This window comes from Furipterus horrens, unplaced genomic scaffold, assembly GCF_987537825.1.
Source record: "Furipterus horrens unplaced genomic scaffold, mFurHor1.1.pri manual_scaffold_7, whole genome shotgun sequence".
Lineage (NCBI taxonomy): Eukaryota > Metazoa > Chordata > Mammalia > Chiroptera > Furipteridae > Furipterus > Furipterus horrens.
The window spans coordinates 127,003,027-127,023,646 of NW_028327177.1; the positions used below are offsets into that span (position 1 = coordinate 127,003,027).

Here is a 20,620-nt window from a genome sequence, read left to right on the forward strand (position 1 = left end):
AGAGGACTGAACTACACCACTAAGATGTCACTTTCCTAAACTGTGAAGGCAAAATTTTGATATTAATACGGAATGGCAGCCCAAAGGAACAGAAGGGAATTCAGTTTTTACCAGGAACTGAGTAAAAGATATCTAGTACACACATTACCTCTAGTAAGAAAACTGAGGCTCCAAGAGGTGAGTTCTGCCTACAAGCACACTGGCAGTATGTGACATAGGAAGGGTTTAAATCAAGGCCTGTTTGGTACTCTTTCTTTTTCCTATTCGACATTCCTGTTGAACTGTCTTAGAATTTCCATCATCTTTCTACCTCTGAAAGGCTAGAACCTCTTCATAGGGTTCGTCAAGATACTATGGAGCAAGAATCAAGTCTTATGGAAGCAAATAGACCAATAGTCCTCTTTATTTTTAATGAAATAGCTAGGGACAGGAATGGCCTAACTAGTTCATAAAGAAGGGATCATCAAGTGCCTTTTTTCAAGATACTGTCACTCAATCTATGTACCTCAGCACTCAGACGCTCTAAACTGAGTTGAGTGCCTGAAACTGTACTTAGCAAAAGATACACAGTATGAAAAACTTCATTTTTCATTTTTATAACCCTCACTGAGTTACTTCACTCACTGCATCAGTAATCAGTTTATATGGCCAGGGAATCATAAGACTTTCAGGGTTAACATGGGTATAAACTTTATGAAGTTTATAAAGTATATACTATAAAGAGCAGTCCGCTTCTTTTCATCCCTTTCATAAAGTAATACATCTCAAGGTAATTGAGCACCTACGTACACTAAATGTTACTAGTATTAGCAGTATGAACTGTATTCTCTACTGTGGTATAACAGCTGTAATCAAGAATATAAATGCCACATTGGCTGGTACTTCATGATTATGACAAACTTCATAACATAATTTTATTAATCATAACAACTTTCTGTGTTGGTAATTAATATTTACCAAGTGTTTACAGTGTATCAGGCAATATTCTTTGCCTGTTAGGGAAACTGTCTCATTCATTCTTAGCAATTCATGAAACCTACATACAGACTTCTGAGGTGGGCAGCCAAGACAGGCAAACGTTAGAAAGTGCGAGAGGCAAGAATGAAAATCATCCAGTTGACTCCAGAGCTAGCAAAACGCTTAGAAACTAGGCTTTGGTACCTTGAAGAGTAAGCCTTAATACCATTTGAGAGAGAAGAGAAAAACATTTAACTTCTTACCCAGTGTCAAGTAAAGAAGTAGAAAAATCACCAGGCAGATACTGAGTTAATGTTCTGACTTAATCCAGTGCATTTCCCATAAAACAGTACAGTTTCTTTAGTGTTAAAACTTTACATTTGTATACAACTTTCTATTTTACAAACTATATCGCATTAAAGTTTTGTAATAACCCCGTGAGGGACGCACAATTTCTAATTTACAAATGATGCAGTGAGCGACCACAACAGGTTAAGAACTTAGATATGGCACGTTTAGAGAACTGGAATTTAAATTATGCCATGAGATCTTGCTCAATCCAATTTAGAATGGTAAAAAAAAAAAAAAAAAAAGCGCGAGCGCGAGTGTCTTCTACATTAGAGAGGCGAGTGTCAATTTCAATCCTCCTACGTCACTGTCTTTTATCAACACATTTCCCACAACACATCTGGAGCAAGTTTCGTTTTCATTTGTGTTGCACTTTTCGTATCGTATCTCACTTCTGAGTACTTGAGTACCCTGTCTCTAGGGACGGGGGTCTCAGCCTATCGTGCACGTAGCAGTCACTATACAAAAGATCGAAAACCATAGAGTACACAAGTTACATACTGGAGAAACGACGAATACCTACTGTTTGACCTCGATAATGTACACGGGGGTCCTGTCCACGGCTCCACTGCTCCGATCCCCAGGCAGTACCGTTTAGCCACGCGCCCCCCTTTCGTTTTAGATATAAATGCAGTGTCAATAAATGAAATAAAAATGAAGGTGCCCCCGTAAATCAGAGTACGGAAAGAACATGAGAAGTAAAGTGAAAGAACAGCCAGGGTGCGAGGTTGGCAGGGGTAAGGGATGCCCAGAGCCAGAGGTGGGCCGCTCCCTAATCAAAGGAGAGGACCCAGGTTCGTCCCCCACAAAAAAAAAAAAAAAAAAAAAAAAAGAAGTATCTCTTCGGGGCTGCAACAGCAGCGGCGGTTGGTTCTGACACTGCCCGCGCCCCTAAGCCGGCTAAAGCGAGTCACTCACCCCGAAGACAGGCTACGTAATGCCGCCGAGTTTCGATTCCCCCGTGTTTGGAAACTGACCGAAAACAAACCGGGTCGCCAGGGGTCACCACGGGCTTCCGGTTTCCTCGAAGACACAGTCGGTACTCCAGCGAAGGCAGCCGCTCCGGGTACACCGCGGAGGGATTCCCATTTCTTCTGCCTCGGCTGCACTGGGGCCGGCTCCGCTCCTACCTCTTGGCCCAGGCCCCGAAGGTTCTGGAAGGAGAGCCAAGCCAAGACTGGAGGGGTCGAGCCGCCGCCGGGAGCAGGCCCGTTACCCAGCAACACGCGCGCGAGACTCAGGCCCGCAGGCGCTGTCCTCCTCAGCGCCCGTCTGCGTCGCACATCGCTGAGAGTGAACGCTGTCGAGAGGGGTGTTGGAAGGAGCAGCACACAGCTGGAAAAGGGACCGCAGCTGTCCCCCGATCGGACCCTGAGCCAGCTCAGGAAACCGGAAGTCTGGCCCCAGGGAGCTGCGGGTAGAGAGTCGGAGCTTAGAAGGGCGGGGTTCGGTGTTGGGAGGACGTGGGCGTGACGTACTACGTGTCCCGTGAGCCTCCGCAGCAGGACGGGGCGGGGTCGCAGCGAGGCGAAGAGGTGGAGGGGGAGCCGGAAGAGTTGGGTAAGATCGTTATTTGAGAGAGCGTTATTTGAGGACGTGGTGACCTCCATTGCTGTAGTCTACTGCATCTTGTCCACTTAGCGTCTTAGTTGAGGGATTGCGAGTCTGTGCGCCCCTACGAGCTTACAGCACAGTTGCCTCGCAGTTGCTGGGAGGAACTGGGAAATCTGTCACGAGGCCCGTGCGTGGGTTAGGGAGAGCACGTGGGAGCCGTATACCCCGTCCCCACCTCTGTTTCCTGGACTTTGATTCGAACCCTCGGGCTATACAAACTCGGAGCATTGTCGAACATCCTGAAGTTATTCCACACACACGTGTCTTAAAAATGAAATGTACTGAATTTAGGGCACAGCTTTGGGATTTGGGGATTGTACCGGCTGCCCTGGAATTGCTACCACGCTTGGTCTTCCTAGGTGACATTCCTGAACTGTGGAGTTCTGAGTAGTTGACTTTAGTATAATTTGGAAGTCGCAGCCAGATGGAGCCCCTCGAGCTTTAGGGCTATTTCTCATTAAATAAATGAACGAGAAATGGTAATTACAAGCAATTTATATTCATTAACTGCCAACTGGCAACAATGACGCTCCTCGCCACGCCCCTACTTAGTGTTTTGTCAACCGAGGGCTTAAATATTGTTAAGGTATGTGTTCTGTTGGCAGATGATTTTGCATCGCCTTTTAATTTATCAGCCCAAGTGTCAGCTCATCAAAGGATTTATTCAGCTCTAGGGTTTATTTTAAATTATGTATTTATAGTTTTTAAGCCTCCCTTTTTGGTTTAGATTTAAATGAAAATTCACAGGTGTTATGAACAAAGACCACTACTTTAAAGTTACACGGTATATTTAAAATATTTAAAAATCTTTAAAAATCTATATTAATATAATCATTTGGAAAGGTCCATTGGCTTCAGTTTATGGGGCTGGGCATGGAAGAGAGCAGTGTTTTTAATATTTGGACAAGAATCACTCTTGTTTGTTTGCCTTGGTGATGCACTATTAAAAGCAAACCTAGTAAATTCCTGAGGTTCAACCATAGCCAATCACGGTAGGGGAAAAAAATTAAGAGCATACCACCAAGCGGTATGTTTTAGGTAGTAGAGTATTGACTAATGTTACCAGAGTCAGTTGAGGCACCCAAAAATCATCAGAAATAAAACAATTTGGTATCTGATTCATAAATATATAAATGTTTTCTATTTTTAAACCTTCATTCATAATTAACAATAATTTGAGACTTGTTGAAAAACAAATTCTTTTTTATATTTATTTTTTGAGTAAAGGAGAAAATGATTAAACTCAGCATCAATTTTTCTGATGAGTCTTTTCCCCCACATATCACATATCCAAGTTAAGAGCTTTAGGGTAATGGAGTCATTAGTTTTAGTGGCAGAGATAAAAAACAGATTAAAAAATGCTACCAAAAATGAAAAACCTGGTATCTGGGCATACATAATCTGTCTTCCCTCTTTTCTCTCATACCTCGTAACACACACATATACTCACACAACACGTACATATACCCACAGGGAAGGTTGTGAACTACTTCATGTTTTCTGTTAACACTGTGTGTCCAAATTTGTGTGTATCTTGAAGGGGCAGTCTCCAACCATTAATCTTGGAAGGCACGTGAAGGCTTTTCAGGGGATTATGCAAAGAATAGTTTAAGGGTATTAATTTTCCAGGTTACCAACTTGGATGTTTTCTTGGCTAAAATTGACCTTCCTCAGAGTGTGCCTGAATCAGATACTTTCTCCTTTGGTAATTGTACCTCTTCCACTCTAATAAAGCAGTACTTTAAATCTGACCTCAGTCTTGTTTAGAAAGTGAATGATTCTAATAACTGGGTAGTTAATTCTTTTGCAAGAATGGTAATTGCCAATGGCTTTTTAAAATATTGCAGAAGGACTCAATTGAGTTGTCAGCTCATCATTAAAAATCATTTTGATGACATATGCTTTGTAATTTTTGGTACATTGTGTGGTAGTTCAACAGGATGATTATTGGTTTAACCAGAAAATGTCCTATTCCCAAATATTTGTAATGGAAGAATACTAAATATAAGAATAGAATTAACTTGAACCCTATTATTTTCTAGCAATAATATCCATTCTGGGGATCGGAGGGGAGGAGGAAGACCCTATCCATTTCTTTATCACATGCATTTCTAGCAAAAGTTGGTTTTTATTATTTTAAAGTGATCATAATTTGTAATGTTTATTATTTAATCAGTAGCATTCTAATAATTTAATGATAAACAATACTAAGGAAAGTTTTTAGAATTTTATGTTCTCAGGAATTTAAAATATACTATTTTTGTTACAGGGAAACATGATAGGATGAACAATTAAAAATATTTTTAAGCACTAAAATATATTGGGAATAAACTTATGTGGGGAAAGTGAGATAAAAATATGAATTCAAGGGAAAAGGAATGGTACCAAGTTTCTACCCGAAAGAGCTTGTTCATGTGCTTTTCAGAAGGATGGATGATAGTGGATGATAGTGGATATCAAATTGCTGTGGCATATACTTTCCACTTATGAAAGAGATCTATACTACTGCCTCTAGTAGCTAGTCTTATTCTGGACATACAATCTTTGCTTCATAATAACTTTTTAACTTGAAGTGATTTGTAGTCAGCCATGATTGTTTGCAGTATCATAATTGTATGCACAGTTACTAAATGCAGTGATTTCCTTTTAGAAACATATGTAGGTGAAGAAAAAATTAGTAGTCCTAGAAAACCTTTGATGTGTGGAATAGGGAGAAGAAGTATGAGAACAGCTAATGGGAGAAAGCAACAGAGAACCCAGGGTGGGGTTGGTAGATTGTACAGAAAAAGAAAGATCAGTGGAGGGAATGTTATAGTTCTTATTAAATAAAGTGTGAGCAAACCTCCTCTGGGACTTGACAGTTATACTCTTGCTATTTGGGATTATGAATTCATTAATTTAGTCAATATTTAACAAATATTTATTTATCACCTACCATGTACTATACACATTGTTTTAGACAGTGAGATGAGACAGGCAAAATGTCTTTTGAATGAATGAGGAAGTAAAACCTATTTCAGAGAAATCGGTCACATAGTCAGAGACCTATGTGAAATTTAACAACATGGCCAGAAATTCCCTCCCATTATTTATTTATTTTTTTTGTGACAGTTTGTTTATGTGCCTATGGAAAGAAAATAAGCATTTTCTTTTCTATTTAAAAATCTCAGCTTTTCGGAGGAAAGACTTTGTAAAGCTACTCAATAAACAGTAATGAAAGGATGACTTTAAACTTCAGTGAGATGTATAGAAAGAAATTAAGCTAGATTTTTCAAATAGATCACGTACCAAAGGAGAGGGAAAATTTCCAAACTTACTGCACAACTCATGATACAAAAATGAAATCATTGGCTTTGTAATAGTTACAAAGTTGACAGTTTCCTAGTGTAGATTTTTAAGTTTGTGACTGGTCAGTTGATTCTTTTAAGTCCAAAAACAACAGCAGATTTATTTTGTAACTCACAGAGAGTATTTTATTAACAATTTTCTCCTGACAGTCATTTTATATCCGTCTCTTTTGTCTTAATAGCTCCCTCCCTCTCACTGCATAGACAATCTGTTCACCTGGTTTTATGGATTCTGTCCCTTAGTTATCTTTCTGATCCTGTTTCATAGTCTGTGGTGCCAGTTTCTTATCTGTCCTATTATAATAGTTTCTTCTAATTATTTTTTACCTTTTCTTTTGGCTTCCAACTTACCCTTTATAGAGATATGTAAATGATCTTTTAAGAATGTAAATCTTACCATTACATTTCTTCTCAGAAGCTCCTAAAATGACTCCTTAGCATGTTTCAAAAGACCATTCTTTTTTTTTTTTCATTTTTTTAAAATTTTATTGTTCAGTTACAGTTGTCCCAATTTTTCCCCTGTTGCTCTCCCCTGCACCCCCTCCCCCAACAGCCATTCTCCACCCTGTGGTCCCTGTCCATGGGTCCTTTATAGTTGTTCCTTGACTAGACCATTCCCCTTCTCCTCCCCCCTCTAACACCCCACACTTATTATCCCCCTCCTCTTCCTATCTGGTTGATATCAGTTTGTTCCTTATTTCCATGTCTCTGGTTCTGTTTTGCTTGTTTGTTTTGTTCATTATGTTTCACTTATAAGTGAGATTATATGGTATTTGTCTTTTGCCACCTGGCATAATACTCTCCAGTTCCATCCATGCTGTCTCGAATCTCAAAAGACCCTTCTTAATCTAGCCCAGCCATTTTTTCCACCAGCTCCTATGAACAATGCTAAATTGGGCATTGAAATTGGTTATCTTTACGCATTTTATAAAGTTTTCATTCAGTTTAGTCTGATTATGATTTTATACTATTTACATTCTTAGATTATTATTGACTTTTTAAAAACAAATATGACAATTTTAAGAGAATTGGGGAACCCCAGAAAAGTTCTCCAACACTCATTTTGAGAATTGTGACTCTACTTCTCACATATTTGTCCTAAAATGACATCACATTTAGAATAGGATTCTATATCTCTAGAATACAGTGAATCATATATTTTTTACATTATTTAGTCATATTTTTTTTGTAATATGTGCAAGAAAAGTGTCATCACTATTTTGACATCCAGTTTTTCCTAATAGGAATCAAAGTTGCATATTCCTTTTGTGCCTGAAATACAAAGGTTTTTCTCCAAAGATCATCTTAAACTTGCGTCAAAATTCTCAGTTCTAAGTCTTTGTAGTGAATTGAATTGCTACCTGTATATCATGGGCAAAAGTCTTAAGAGATGTTCTTATTCCATCCCACCAATCCTTTTTCAGAATAATCCAAGTTTTGTATTTGAAGAGGTGTTTGTTTTTTAAAATATTTCCCAGATAAGACTGTTTGACACATTTATCTGAAATGAGTTAATATGTTGTAATTACCTGTGTTAGAGAACACGGAAGTTTAAAGATCAGAGATAAGGCAGAACAGTAACTCCTTGGAACACACTCAAGTGTACATTGAGAAAGTCATTGATATGTTGAGCATTTTGAGCATAGTAACTGTGTTGCTTGCTCAAAACAGAATTTTAGATGTCAGATTATTCTTTACTTTTATTATTTTTTAATTTTTATTTTTAATACCTATTTCGATGAAAATGGAAATGAAGTGACCAGATTGATAAAAAATTTTGTGTTTTAACTTGGTGATTTACTAGCAACAGATATATTTAAATTACCAATAATATTTACATTCATGAAAAGTTAATTATTTTTGACATTATTTCATTCACTAAGTTTGAACATTTATTGTTATGTTCAATTTTTTAAAAAGGCATGATATATAGTATAAAAACTCTTAAGAGGGTGAAAAGTTTCTTGTCTTTGTAACAAGGCAGAGCACAACTGTGGTATTGCAGTTAGAGCAAACTTACTTTAAAAATATGCATAGGGATAATTTCACTTTAGGGAGAAAAATAATGACTTGGCTTGAGGAAAAAGCCTAGGGGAAATTTTTGTATATCTCAGTATTAAGCGAATTTCCAGATTACTCTATAATTCTTGTTTTCTAAAAATAAAGCAACAACAAAAATCTTTGAAATTTTATAAATGACTTTCATCTTTACAAAAACTGTGAGACGTGTTTATTCACTTTTTTTTTTTAGGTGAGAAATACGATAGAGCAATAAGGAATTGTCAACTATAAACTGTAGTACATTATATGATGTGTTTATGAAATGTTCCTTCAGTGGAGTTAGAGAAAATGTACTTGTCCCCATCCACAACCTACATTATGTCAGTCCCAAGTATTCTTTTTGTTGAAAAATAAATAAAATTTTTAAATATTAACTTTAATATGTAATTTTAATCAAGAATAATTTTGAACCTTCTAATGATGTTTTAATAAAAATTGTTGGAGGAAATAGACATTGACATTCATTTTATTGTTTCACACACTATAAGATGATATAGTTAAAGCCACATACAGCAGGATGACATTAAATGCACACCTACAACTGAAAACAAAGAAGCTATTAAAAAAAATCAGCTATACTGATTATCAGAGATCTATGGAAAAGATCAAAACATGAAAAAATATTGATCATGAATAAACTAAAGAAGAAAGTAGCCTGGTATATTGGTGTGAGGCAAAGCCCACTTTCAGGAAAAAGTATTGCTTCATCAGAAGAGAAAAACTACGCATAGAATAAAATAGCTTCAGAATATGAAGCATAACTAGACAGAACTAAGAGACAAACCTGCAATACTGGAAGATTTTAACATACTGACAGAAAAAGAAAAAATACTTTAAGGAAATAGGTGATTGGAATTAAAATTATTGACCATACCCATTAGAATGGCTATTATTAAATACAAAAACAACCCTGGCCCAGTGGCTCATTTAGTTGGAATGTTGTCCTGTACACCAGAAGGTTGCAGGTTTGATCATTGGTCGGGGCATATACTTAGGTTGCAGATTCAGTCCCTGACCAGGGCATATCCTCCACCCCCCCCACCCCGCCTCTCTCTCCCCTCCCTCACCCCATCTCCCCCCAAGCCATTCTCCCTCTCCTCTCTCCCCCTCCCTCTCCCCATCTCCCCCCAACCCATTCTCCTGCTCTCTTCTCTCTCCTTCCTTTCTCTAAAATCAAGAAACATATTGATTAAAAAATGGAAAATATTTATCTTAAAATTAATATGGAATCTCAAGGAACCTCGAATAACTATAACAATCTTGAAAAAGATGAATAAAGCTGGGGGCTTCACATTTGCTGACCTCAAAACATACTACAGAGCTACAGAATCAAAAGTTTGTACTGGCATAAAGAAATACATATAGATCAATGTAATAGAATAGAGAGCCCCAACAAACTCTTATATGGTCAAATGATTTTCAACAGAGGTGCCAAGACTATTCAATGGGGAAGGGGCAGTTGTTTCAACAAATGGTGTTGGGAAAACTGAATGTCCATATGCAAAACAATGAGATTGAATCCTTACCTCACACTGTAAAGAAATTAAGTCAGAATGAATCAAAGACCTAAATTTAAGAGCTAAATGATAACTCTTAGGAGAAAAATAAGGAGAAAGCTTCATGACATTGGACTTTGCAATGATATCTTAGGTATGACACCGAAAGCACAGGCAACAAAAGAAAAATAGGTAACTAATGATCTCTGAACCAATTACTAATAAAATATGAAAAAATCAACTAGTGACTGATATTGAAAAAAATACTGTGATCTTTGAATTTCATGAGAACTGAGATACTTGAGTAAATGAAGAATATACTTTCAGTTTCAAAACATTATGCCAGTGCTAAATAGTGTAGACATTTAATAACAGGAATTATTTACAATATATTGTTTAAAAAGCAAATTGTTCTGTTCTCTTCAATATTATAGACTTATTTACATCTTTTTCTATTAAAACTACAGTTAAAAAGTGAAAAATGCAAATACAAACATAACAGAAAAAGAAAGGGTTGGGGAATAATCAGTGAACAATGAATTTCAACAAATATTCTGTGAGATACTGGGTATGAACATGTTGTTAAATGAAACAGAGCCCAGGAAGCGTCAGCACCGAATATCCTGGAGAGATGTCCACATGCAGGTAAGATTCAGTCTTTCCAGAACAATCATGGGGAGGTTCTGAAGGCTCTAATAAAACATGGAAGATGAATATGAGATTTGGGGGGTTCTTTAATGAAACAAACGTACTTTGTCTTCCCCATCTCATTGTTCAGAAGGACCGGCAGTGCAAGGTTTCCTCTCAGGCCAGAGGAGGACAGGACTCTCTTCACAGAAATTAAAAAGAAAATTGGACAAACTGGGAAAAATCTTTAGTTAGTATCTTTCTAGGGTAATAATTCCCACTTACTCCTGTTCCCAATGTGTCCTGTTTACTTTGCAAATTTAGACGAAGAACTGTGCTTTCACTTTTGCATTATGCAATTAAAAATTACTCCTGTTTTCAGATTCTTAGTTGAACATTCTTTTAGTGAAAGGTTCCGTTTCTTAATATTTGTGTAGGGAGTCTTGAAACAGTGATTATGTAGTTACTCACTAGAACCAAGAGTAAGAAAGTTATCACTTTTTGCTTATTAGAATTATGATACAGTTCTGAAATGAAAATAAATTGACAATGGATAAATCATTTTGAATAACAAATTGAAATTCTCTAATTAGATTGCCTTGAGGTTCTATTTTTGTGTCTTGTGATTTAAAGGAAGTGGTCAACTTAAACACTGTTCTTCCACAACATTAGTGGAATAAAGTTTTATCTTTAAGCAAATTACCCTGTGACTTCCCCACCAGTATAGCTCAGATAGAGGTCAGCTGAGAATGAGCTCATGTAGGGAGAAATAAGTAAACCAGTCCGAAAGTATATTCTCCTTGTTCAATCTACAGATATAATTCTAATCCATTTATAACTATCACATTGGGTAGACAGTCGTAAGAGCTTAATTTTAATTATCTTTGTTGGGTCTGTTATTTTATTTTTACAAGACTCAATATACTGAATAAACTGGATACTCATAGCCATTTAATACAGACCTAAAGCATATAGGCTGATTACTAAGTTTTAAGTTGGCATTTTACACAATTACCAGGTTTCTTTTAATGTTTCCCTTGAAAAATTTTAAAGCAGAATAACATAGTTGCTGCAAAAGATATCAGCCTTTTAATATGCTAATAAACTGTTTCTGTTCATTCTACTTTGATTGCTGATTTTGGATGGAAACCATCAGTTATCTCCATTAAAATAAAAAAAGAAAAGTATTGTTAAGCATCTCAGAGCTTTATTAATCTAAGCTATTCAGCAGTATCTGTATAAACTACTCCCTGAATGATAAAGATAAATTATGATTTTTCACAGAAAATAGGCTCTTAATAAATTTCTGTTGAATCATTAAGTATAGTCTACAGTTGACATATAGGCATTGTTAATTAGGTAAATGTATGAACAGTTAATGTTAAATTTACATCATAGAGAGATGAAGGATAAATGCATTTTAAAGTTTAGAACCTAATTAAATAATTATTTGTTAAATTGTGCACTTGAGAAAAATCATGAAGGAAAGACAAAATAATTAGAGTGCTTTCATTTTGCATTGGTTTCTGCATATTTTAATTTTCTTAGGTAACTACACACATAACTCACTTTAAAGCAGTCTAGCAAGGAAGTCAAACATTTATTATGTCTTTAGTGTACCCGGCACTGAAGTGTTTTTCTTTTTTCATAATTCTGTTTCATTTCATCGTTAAAACCATCCTATTAATAATTATTACCTTCAACATGTACACATGATAAAATGACATTAAGAATACTTAACTGACTTACCTTTACTTAAAAATCTCACAGGAAATGGAACCAGAATTTAAATCCAGAGCCACAGATATCCAACTGATACAGCAATCCTCATTGCTACATATTTTGAATATCTACACTGGCTGCTAGGTCAGTCTAACTCTGAGGTTCATACTATTTCAATTATTTCATAATATGATATATATCTAGAGCTTCTCTATGGCAAGTGTACTTTAGATACTAGAGATACAGTGGTTAACAAGAAAGATATTGACCTTTCCCTAAGTGAGTTTTTCTTGTCTTGTAGAGGACTCGTCGGCAGCCATCCGTCTCGAGAGACGATGGTGTAGCTTCTTAAGAGTCTATCTGCACCGCCGAGAATGGCTGTGCAGTCCGACTCGGGAGTGACATGGTATCTGTCTCCTCCCGTGTTGAATCAACATCTTGCGATGACGCTGAAGCTACAGAGCCTGGGCAGGGTAATATGGAGGGTCTGCTGTTGCCCATGCAGCAGACCCCCCCTCTCTTCACAGCTGAAGGATCCAAGGGAAAGACGGAGTCGATACAGCTTGGGTTCAGGTGCGCCGCAGGAGTTGCCGGTGTTGACTACAACGTCAAACCGCCTTAGGGACTCCGGCTCTGGATTTTCTGTTGGGGTTTACTCCCTTAGCCTTTCCCCTGAAGAGGTATGCCGCAAGGCAGCGGAGGTTTTTTTGGAGTCAGAGTTTTCCTTCTCTGATGTAGAGGACTATTACTTGTATAAACTATTACACAATGTGTTAAGTGCTATGTAGAGGGAGTAGGGACTTCTGGGGCACATCTTAGGGGCACTGACTCCACTTACCATTTTTCAGATTGGCTTACACGTGACCTATCCTATCTGAAAGTCTCAGGTGTGCCTTATGTTCTTCTATAGTATTTTGTATTTGTCTCATAATAGTACTTAACCTTACTTGAAGAGAGCAATCTTGTCTTTGCCTTAGCAATATGTCTGGCTCACAGCAAACCCTCAAGAAGCATTTCAAAACAAAGAAAATGGAGTCAAGGTCTGAGAGTGCCGCAAAGAAGTGAGAGAGCAGTTTTTGATAAGCATTTAGGTATCGAGAGAAGGAGGGATGGAGATTTTCTAGTAATGTAGGAGGAAAGTTTATCTTTTGAGAAGGAGGAAGATGGTCTGAGATTTATAAAGGTTTCACGCAATCACTGTAAGGATGCAAGAGGAAAGAAAGGAGTGTGGAATGACCACTCTTGGAAGACTATTTCTAAAAGAAAAGATGTTTAGTTTTACAAGCCAAAGTTGTACTGATGTAGAGAAGGTGGCTGTGTTTGCAGCGCTAGGTTCTCCAGTTCTCAGTGTAGTGACAGCAAATGATGAAAGAACCTTCTGAGCTGTTTGCAGTGGCTGAGTATTACTTGTGAAAAGAAAGGAAAAGCCGTTGACAGGATAAAACCAAACCAAACCAAACCCATAATGGAATCGTGGTAGATACAAGGGCAGGACCCTGTCTGAACTCTGTATTGACGCCAAGAAAGTGAAAGGTTTATCTGGAAACAGGATAAAGAAGCAACCAGACCAGTGGGAAGAATGTCAGCCTCATGCTTCCGATGCCCATGGCACCACCTCAGTGCTTCTCCAGCCCAGGCTCCTGTTGCAGTTACCAGGCAGACGATGACTCCAATACAGAGATGGCTTCTGCTTCTAATAACACCTGTCTTTTTCTTTTTAATCTCACATGTTGGAAAAGGCAGAAAATATGTTGTGGGTTTGTCTATAAAAGACAATTTGGGGAAGTCCTTTTAAACATGACTGCAGCAATAAGAAAACAGCGTCTGAGAAGCTGAAGGAGCCTGGGCCAGAACCTCTAACCATCTCTGCTGAGGAGTGGTGACTGAGATTTATCTAGAAGGGGAATAAAAAACTACTTAAATTTTGGAAAGACAAAAGTGGCTGTATTTGTTTGCCAAGGCTGCCATAATAAAATAATGCAGACTAAGTGGTTTAAACAGCAGAAATTTATTTTCTTACAGTTTCAGAGGCTAGAAGTCAAATACAGATGTCCTCAGAGTTGGTTCCTTCTGAGACCCTTGGGATAAGGATCCACCCAGGCCTCTCTCCTTGGCTTATAGATGGTCTTCCAGCTGTGTCTTCACATTGTCTTCCCTCTGCAGGCTTCTGTGTCCAGATTTCCTCTTCTGATAAGGGCACCAGTGAGACTGGATTAAAACCCACCCAAATGCCTTTATTTTAATTTAATTACCTCTTTAAATACCCTATCTCCAAATACAGTTAAATTCTGAGATACTGGGGTTTAGGACTTCAACATATAATTTTGGGGTTGGGGGCATACAATTCAGCTCTTAACAGTGGCTTTTTCATGTTTGACTTTTGCTATTATGTTCAAAGGCAATTTCTACAGTGGTTTTGAATTGGTTCTTCTTTTCTCCATTTCCACAAACTCTGAAGCCAGTACTGTATCTATAGCTTATAAAAAGAGAAAAGTGTACATTAATATTTAAGATACTGAATTTTCATAGGAAAGCTGGTATAAAGTGTTCTTAAGTGTTTAAACCCTCTTCCAATGAATGAACTTAAGGGAATTTCAGGGGACAGAGATAAGATTAATTGTATGACAAACCCTGTCGTTCTATATCGAGTACTAGTGGTTGAAGCGTTTTTCAAAGATGACTGGTTATACTTGTTTTCCCTGATAATTGTAAATTTGTGATAGTCACATAGCATTGTCACTGGAGTATTTGTTAATAATTTTGAATTAAGGTTTTGCCTAGGTTCTAATCACTCAGACCTTTACTACTGAAATATTAATCAGGACAGACTAAGCTTTCTAGTGTAAATACCTTGAAGGAGAAAGTAATTCCTAAATATACAAAGAGGTAACTTGACTGTCTGTGTTGCATCCTGTGTTACCTCCCTGTGTTAATATTTGATAAGGTGTTGAATTTATGAGGCTGCTACAGAACCAAAGCTCCTCTTTGGGAAAACTCACATGTTTAAGATAAGGGATCCTGTATGAATGTACCAAAGCGTTACCACACAGTAGCTAATACACTGTATTAAAATGTTACACTATCTGAACAATAAAATGCATAAGTTGTTAGGATGGCACAAAACAAAGATAAACGCTTCTTGGAGTACATTTCTTAGAGGGTTTACTGCATATGTAAATAGTTGACTTGTTTGTAGTATATGACTGATGATTTCACAGAAAACCCGCACAATACAGTTTTAGCTCTGGATTCAGCTGACCTTCGTGAAGTATTTACCTGTGTAGAGTGGGCATTTGGTTTGTTTGAACCTATTATGATCTTTTATTTCCATTTCATATTAAAGAAAAAATTGTCTAGAAGAAAAGATGTGTATATTAATGCTGAGCGGTTGGTTTTTGGGTCATTCTTTTAGTGCGACTTTTGAAACATTGAGATGTTAAGTGATTGATGAATCCTGAATATGGAGCTCTTTGTCTTTATTAAAAGCCTCTCTCATTTGAGCCCAAACCAAAGTACTTTTATTGGCGCTTTGCTAAAAGTTCAGGGAAAAAAACATCCCCGGTTCAGACTATTTATAATGAAGGAAGAACATTTAATTGCCTGCCTTATTAAAATGTGACTCAGTGCTTATTTTTAAAACTGGCTTTTAAAAATTGGATAGTATAAATAACAATAAGCCATGGACCATTTTAGTGAGTATCCTAAAATTTTATAGTTATTAGTTTGAAATTAAAATTCTATACTTCTTTCTTTAGGAAAAACCTACTTACCACATGCCACCAAATATGCAATCTACCTAGTGACTTGGGTGGGCTCTCCCCAGAGATATATATGTCTCAGCTATTATCATCTCTCTCCTGAGTCATATTTGAATTTTATTTTGTACATTTCGTCTAGTATGGGTGATGGAATATACTATATAGAACATCTCTATGTCTGTAGTTTTTACTAGACCCATTCATAGTCCTCTTTTCTGCCTTCTCCCTTTTCTTTGGTCATGGAATGTACTATATAGTCAAGCACTTTGTGTTAATACATTTGAAATCACAAGTCTGTTTTATACTTTTTATGTTGTTGGATATGGATAATCAGAATTTTACTAGGATATTAAATTGATATAGTGTTATTACAAAATTTTAGAAACAATATAAACAGGAAAACAACCATGAGGCCTCCCTGCTTTCCTGAAGCTCTTTTACTGAGTACATTCACCTCATCCTTTAGTATCCTGAATATTAATCCATATGTTTATATCTTAAATGTATTTTATCCTTGTCTATTTCTTGCCTTTCAACTTATTTTATGTTTTGTTTTTTTATTTTTTTTAGTTTATTTACGTGGAAGATTTAATCTCAACATGTTTAAGTTTATTAATCTTCTTTGGCTTTTGTGTTTTACATACAAGTACATTTTTGTTTCAGCATTATTATATATGTTATTTTATATGTTTTTACATTAGTGTTTAGTCTGAAGTTTATTTTTATAAATGGTGCTAGGTTGAGACTCAACTGTATTTTTTGTTGTAAAAATCATGAATGAATGTTGAGTTTTTCATATGCTTTGGGGGTGGCAAATACTATATGGTTTTCCTTCTTTCATCTGGAGCAGCATTTCTCAGAGAAAGCTCACAGACAGGAATCAGTAGTAGCTTAGTGGATGAGTCTCCATTGCCTCATTCCATTCTGAATCAGAACGCAGATCTAATTAAGACCTTATGACAAAGTTCATTACAGAGGGACTTTGACCATGGGCTATGGAGCTTTTAATGAATAATTGGGGAAACAGCAGCTACTTCCCTAGCATGATCAGGGACCAGAATGCAATAGTAATATAATGTGGCAGAACTTTGATTCTAGCACAATTCTGAAAGCACAGCGTTCAAGGTTTAGGGGCAGTCCCAACCTGGTTGAAATCTAAGCCTTGTGGTTACAGCTAGCTTTAAGATGCTGCAACCTCAGTAGGCCACATCAATGGGTTTGTACAAGGCCCCTTGCTAGCATAATAGGGGCTAGAGGTAACACTGAGATCCAATCGTTGAGCAGAGTTGATGGCCATAGTCAATTTCCATGGAGCTTTACAGGACATCACATTTTTGGATGCCATCTTGCAGGGGACCAGTCTCGGACTCATAATTCTTACCTCTCATTTCCAATTTCGCCATGATTAATTTTCTCTAACAGATCTAATTCACTTCACAGACTGATATGCTTTAGCTAAGATTTTTTAACATCTACTTTTATAAGTGAGATTAACATAGTCTTTGTTTTTGTATGCTCTCCTTTTCTGGCTTTTTAAATTTCCTTTTTAGCTAAATATATACAAGGTATCCTCTAGTAACTTAAATTTTTTAAAGTCCTACAGTTTTTTTCTAATATGATATTCCTGAATTTTCTCTTTTTAAAGAATCAGCTTTTGGTCTTACTAATTGTTATGTACTGAACATTTGTGTGCACCCCTAAGTTTATATGTTGGATATATAGGTATACATATATCTATACATCTATAGAAAGATACGTATGTTCATATGTATGTCTACATGTGTATGTCTGTTTATATATCTTTGAAGAGAGAGGTTTATATTAAGCAATTGGCTTATATGATTGTGGAAGCTCGGTAAGTCCAAAATCTGATGGAGTAGGCCAGTAGGTTGGAGACTCAGGGAAAAGTGCGTTTCAAGCCCAAAGGCAGTCTCTTGGCAAAATCCCATCTTGCTTCAGGGAGGTCAACCTTTGCTGAGGCCCACTCACATTATGGACGATAATCTGCTTTACTTAGGACCCGTTGACCTAAATTTTAATTTCATCCAAAACATCTAGAATAATATTTGACCAAATAACCGGGCACCCTGGCCCAGCCAAGTTGACACGTAATATTAACCATCACATCCACCTACTATCACAGGTGACCATGGGGATGGCATCTTACATTACTGGTGCACCTTGCTGGTACCAGATTTGACCCCACAGAACAAAGAATACAGTCCTTGCAAAGGTTAAGTTTACAGACATGATCCCTCTCTACCTCTTGGTACTTTAGTGTGTATTTAAACAAATAAGGGATTGTTTTTATTATTACATGACCATAATGTAGTTGTAAAAATCAGCAACTTAACAGATATTAATAACAATATCTTAAGAGTAAGGTACACACAGATATTAAATTCGTCATCGGCAGCCGTCCGTCTAGAGAGACGATGGTGTAGCTTCTTAAGAGTCTATCTGCACCGCCGAGAATGGCTGTGCAGTCCAACTCGGGAGTGACACGGTATCTGTCTCCTCCCGTGTTGAATCGACATCTTGCGATGACGCTGGAGTGTCCTCTCCAGTGAAGCTGAAGCTACAGAGCCTGGGCAGGGTGATATGGAGGGTCTGCTGTTGCCCATGCAGCAGACCCCCCCTCTCTTCGCAGCTGAAGGGTCCAAGGGAAAGACGGAGTCAATACAGCTTGGCTTCAGGTGCGCCGCAGGAGTTGCCGGTGTTGACTACAACGTCAAACCGCCTTAGGGACTCCGGCTCCGGATTTTCTGTCGGGGTTTACTCCCTTAGCCTTTCCCCTGAAGAGGTATGCCACAAGGCAGCGGAGGTTTTTTGGAGTCAGAGTTTTCCTTCTCTGATGTGCCCTGACTGGAAGATCGAACCAGCGACACTTAGCTCGCAGGCCGACGCTCAATCCACTGAGCCAAACCAGCCAGGGCAGATATTAAATTACACATGATTTAACTAATAGTATTTAAAGAAATACTATTGTCACATGGGCACATTTTATATTTTTTTAATTAATTTTTAGAGATAGAGGGAAACATCAGTTGGTTTTTTAACTTATCTATCAGTTCATTCTTGTATGTGCTCTGACTGGGGATCAGACAAAAACCTTGGTGTATTAGGATGACGTTCTAACCAACCAAGCTACCTGGCCAGAGCCACATGGGCACATTTTAAAGACCTTTGTTACATTTTGCAAAATTTCTCTCTCAAAGTTCCCACCAATTTTCCCTTATGTCAGTAGTGTATGAGAATGTAAAATAATTCTTTATCATTTTAAAATTGTAAATATATCATTTTAAACTTTGCTAGATTGAAATGCAGCTTCTTCAGATTCATCCCAGTGGAATCCTTAACTCTTTTTGCTACGATAGACCTCACCTCTCTTCTCTGCAGTTTTTCTTTCCTCTCATTCATGGACTCTTTCTAAGAATAATTTTAAAAAATTCTCACTCTGGGAGTATTGTGAAAACTTTCAAACTTGACTGCCCTGAGTACCAAACTATTTTTATTCCTGTCACTGTTCTCTATTATATTTACTTATTAAAAAAATTGTCTTTAGAACCTTTCTATGGAAAAATAATGTTGGAAATAAAATTATAAGAGATTAAATGACTTTCCCAAAGTTATACAACCAGTAATTGGAAGAATCTGGACTCTTAGACTTTCTGATTTTGAAGCTGATAACATCATATTGAGTTGGTTAGGCGGGAAGGTCAGTGAAACAGTCTATTAACATTTGCCACAGGGAATTTATATCTGCTATCTTTAATTGTCTTGAAGATCACGATAAAAGCATCTTTCATGAGGGATGTTGGAAGATATCAGACAGAAGGTTCTAGATGGGAATTGAAGGTGATGAAGAGTACCAGATGTCAATGACAGGCAAGAAATACACCTTTTAAATTAATATGATTGCCTAGTTAAGGGAGATTGCCTATGAACTGAAGACAAAAAGAAAAGAAAAAAAACAAACAAACAAACCAGAACACTGAAAACCAGCACATACTACTGCAAAGTAAATAAGCTTAACAAGTCTTCAGAGCTGACAAGACTGAATAACACAGTGATGAAGGGGTGGCTCGTGAAATTTAAACTCTGACACATAGCTGAAAATAACATAGATGAGCTGGTAATCCAGCACCAGGAGTAGAGGTTTTTGAAGAAAAAGAGCCAGAATGAATCAATCATGAAACATTGAAGCAGGACAACTTTTTAGCCCTACTCTCCTTACTTTATAGATAAGAACACTGAGGCCTTCTGAAGATTACATAGCTATAATGTTGCATAGCCAAGATTAGAAACTACATTTTTATTACATATTTGTTTATTTTTTTAAGTATATTTTGTTGATTATGGCGTTACGGTTGTCCCAATTTTTTTACCCTTTGCTCCCCTCCACCGAGCACATGCAATCCCACTCCCATTAGTTCATGTCCATGGGTCATGCATGTAAGTTCTTTGGCTTCACCCTTTCCTGTACTATTCTTAACATCTCCTATTCCACACCCTCTTGTTATGCTTCGTAATCATCCCTGCACCATTTCCAACATTCGCCCCCTCCCCCCTCCCAGCTTACACCCCTCCAAATGCTCCCTGTACCTATGATTCTGTTCCACTCTAGTTGTCTGCTTAGTTTGTTTTTGTTTTTGTTTTTATTTTTTAGGTTCTATTGTTGATAGTTGTG

The 20,620-nt window shown here is 37.3% G+C and overlaps 1 protein-coding gene across 2 annotated transcripts in view; it reads left to right on the plus strand.

The window, feature by feature from the left end:
• The first annotated feature begins 2,294 nt into the window (after window positions 1-2,294).
• ZCWPW2 (zinc finger CW-type and PWWP domain containing 2) overlaps window positions 2,295-20,620 on the plus strand; it is a 99,889-nt gene continuing 81,563 nt past the window's right edge. Inside the window, exon 1 of one of the 2 annotated variants that reach the window (XM_090284417.1) lies at window positions 2,295-2,722. The gene's annotated coding sequence lies outside the window, so the exon portion shown is untranslated. Of the gene's footprint in view, window positions 2,723-2,784; window positions 2,866-20,620 lie in introns of those variants that run through there. The other variant, XM_090284418.1, reaches the window with a different exon arrangement.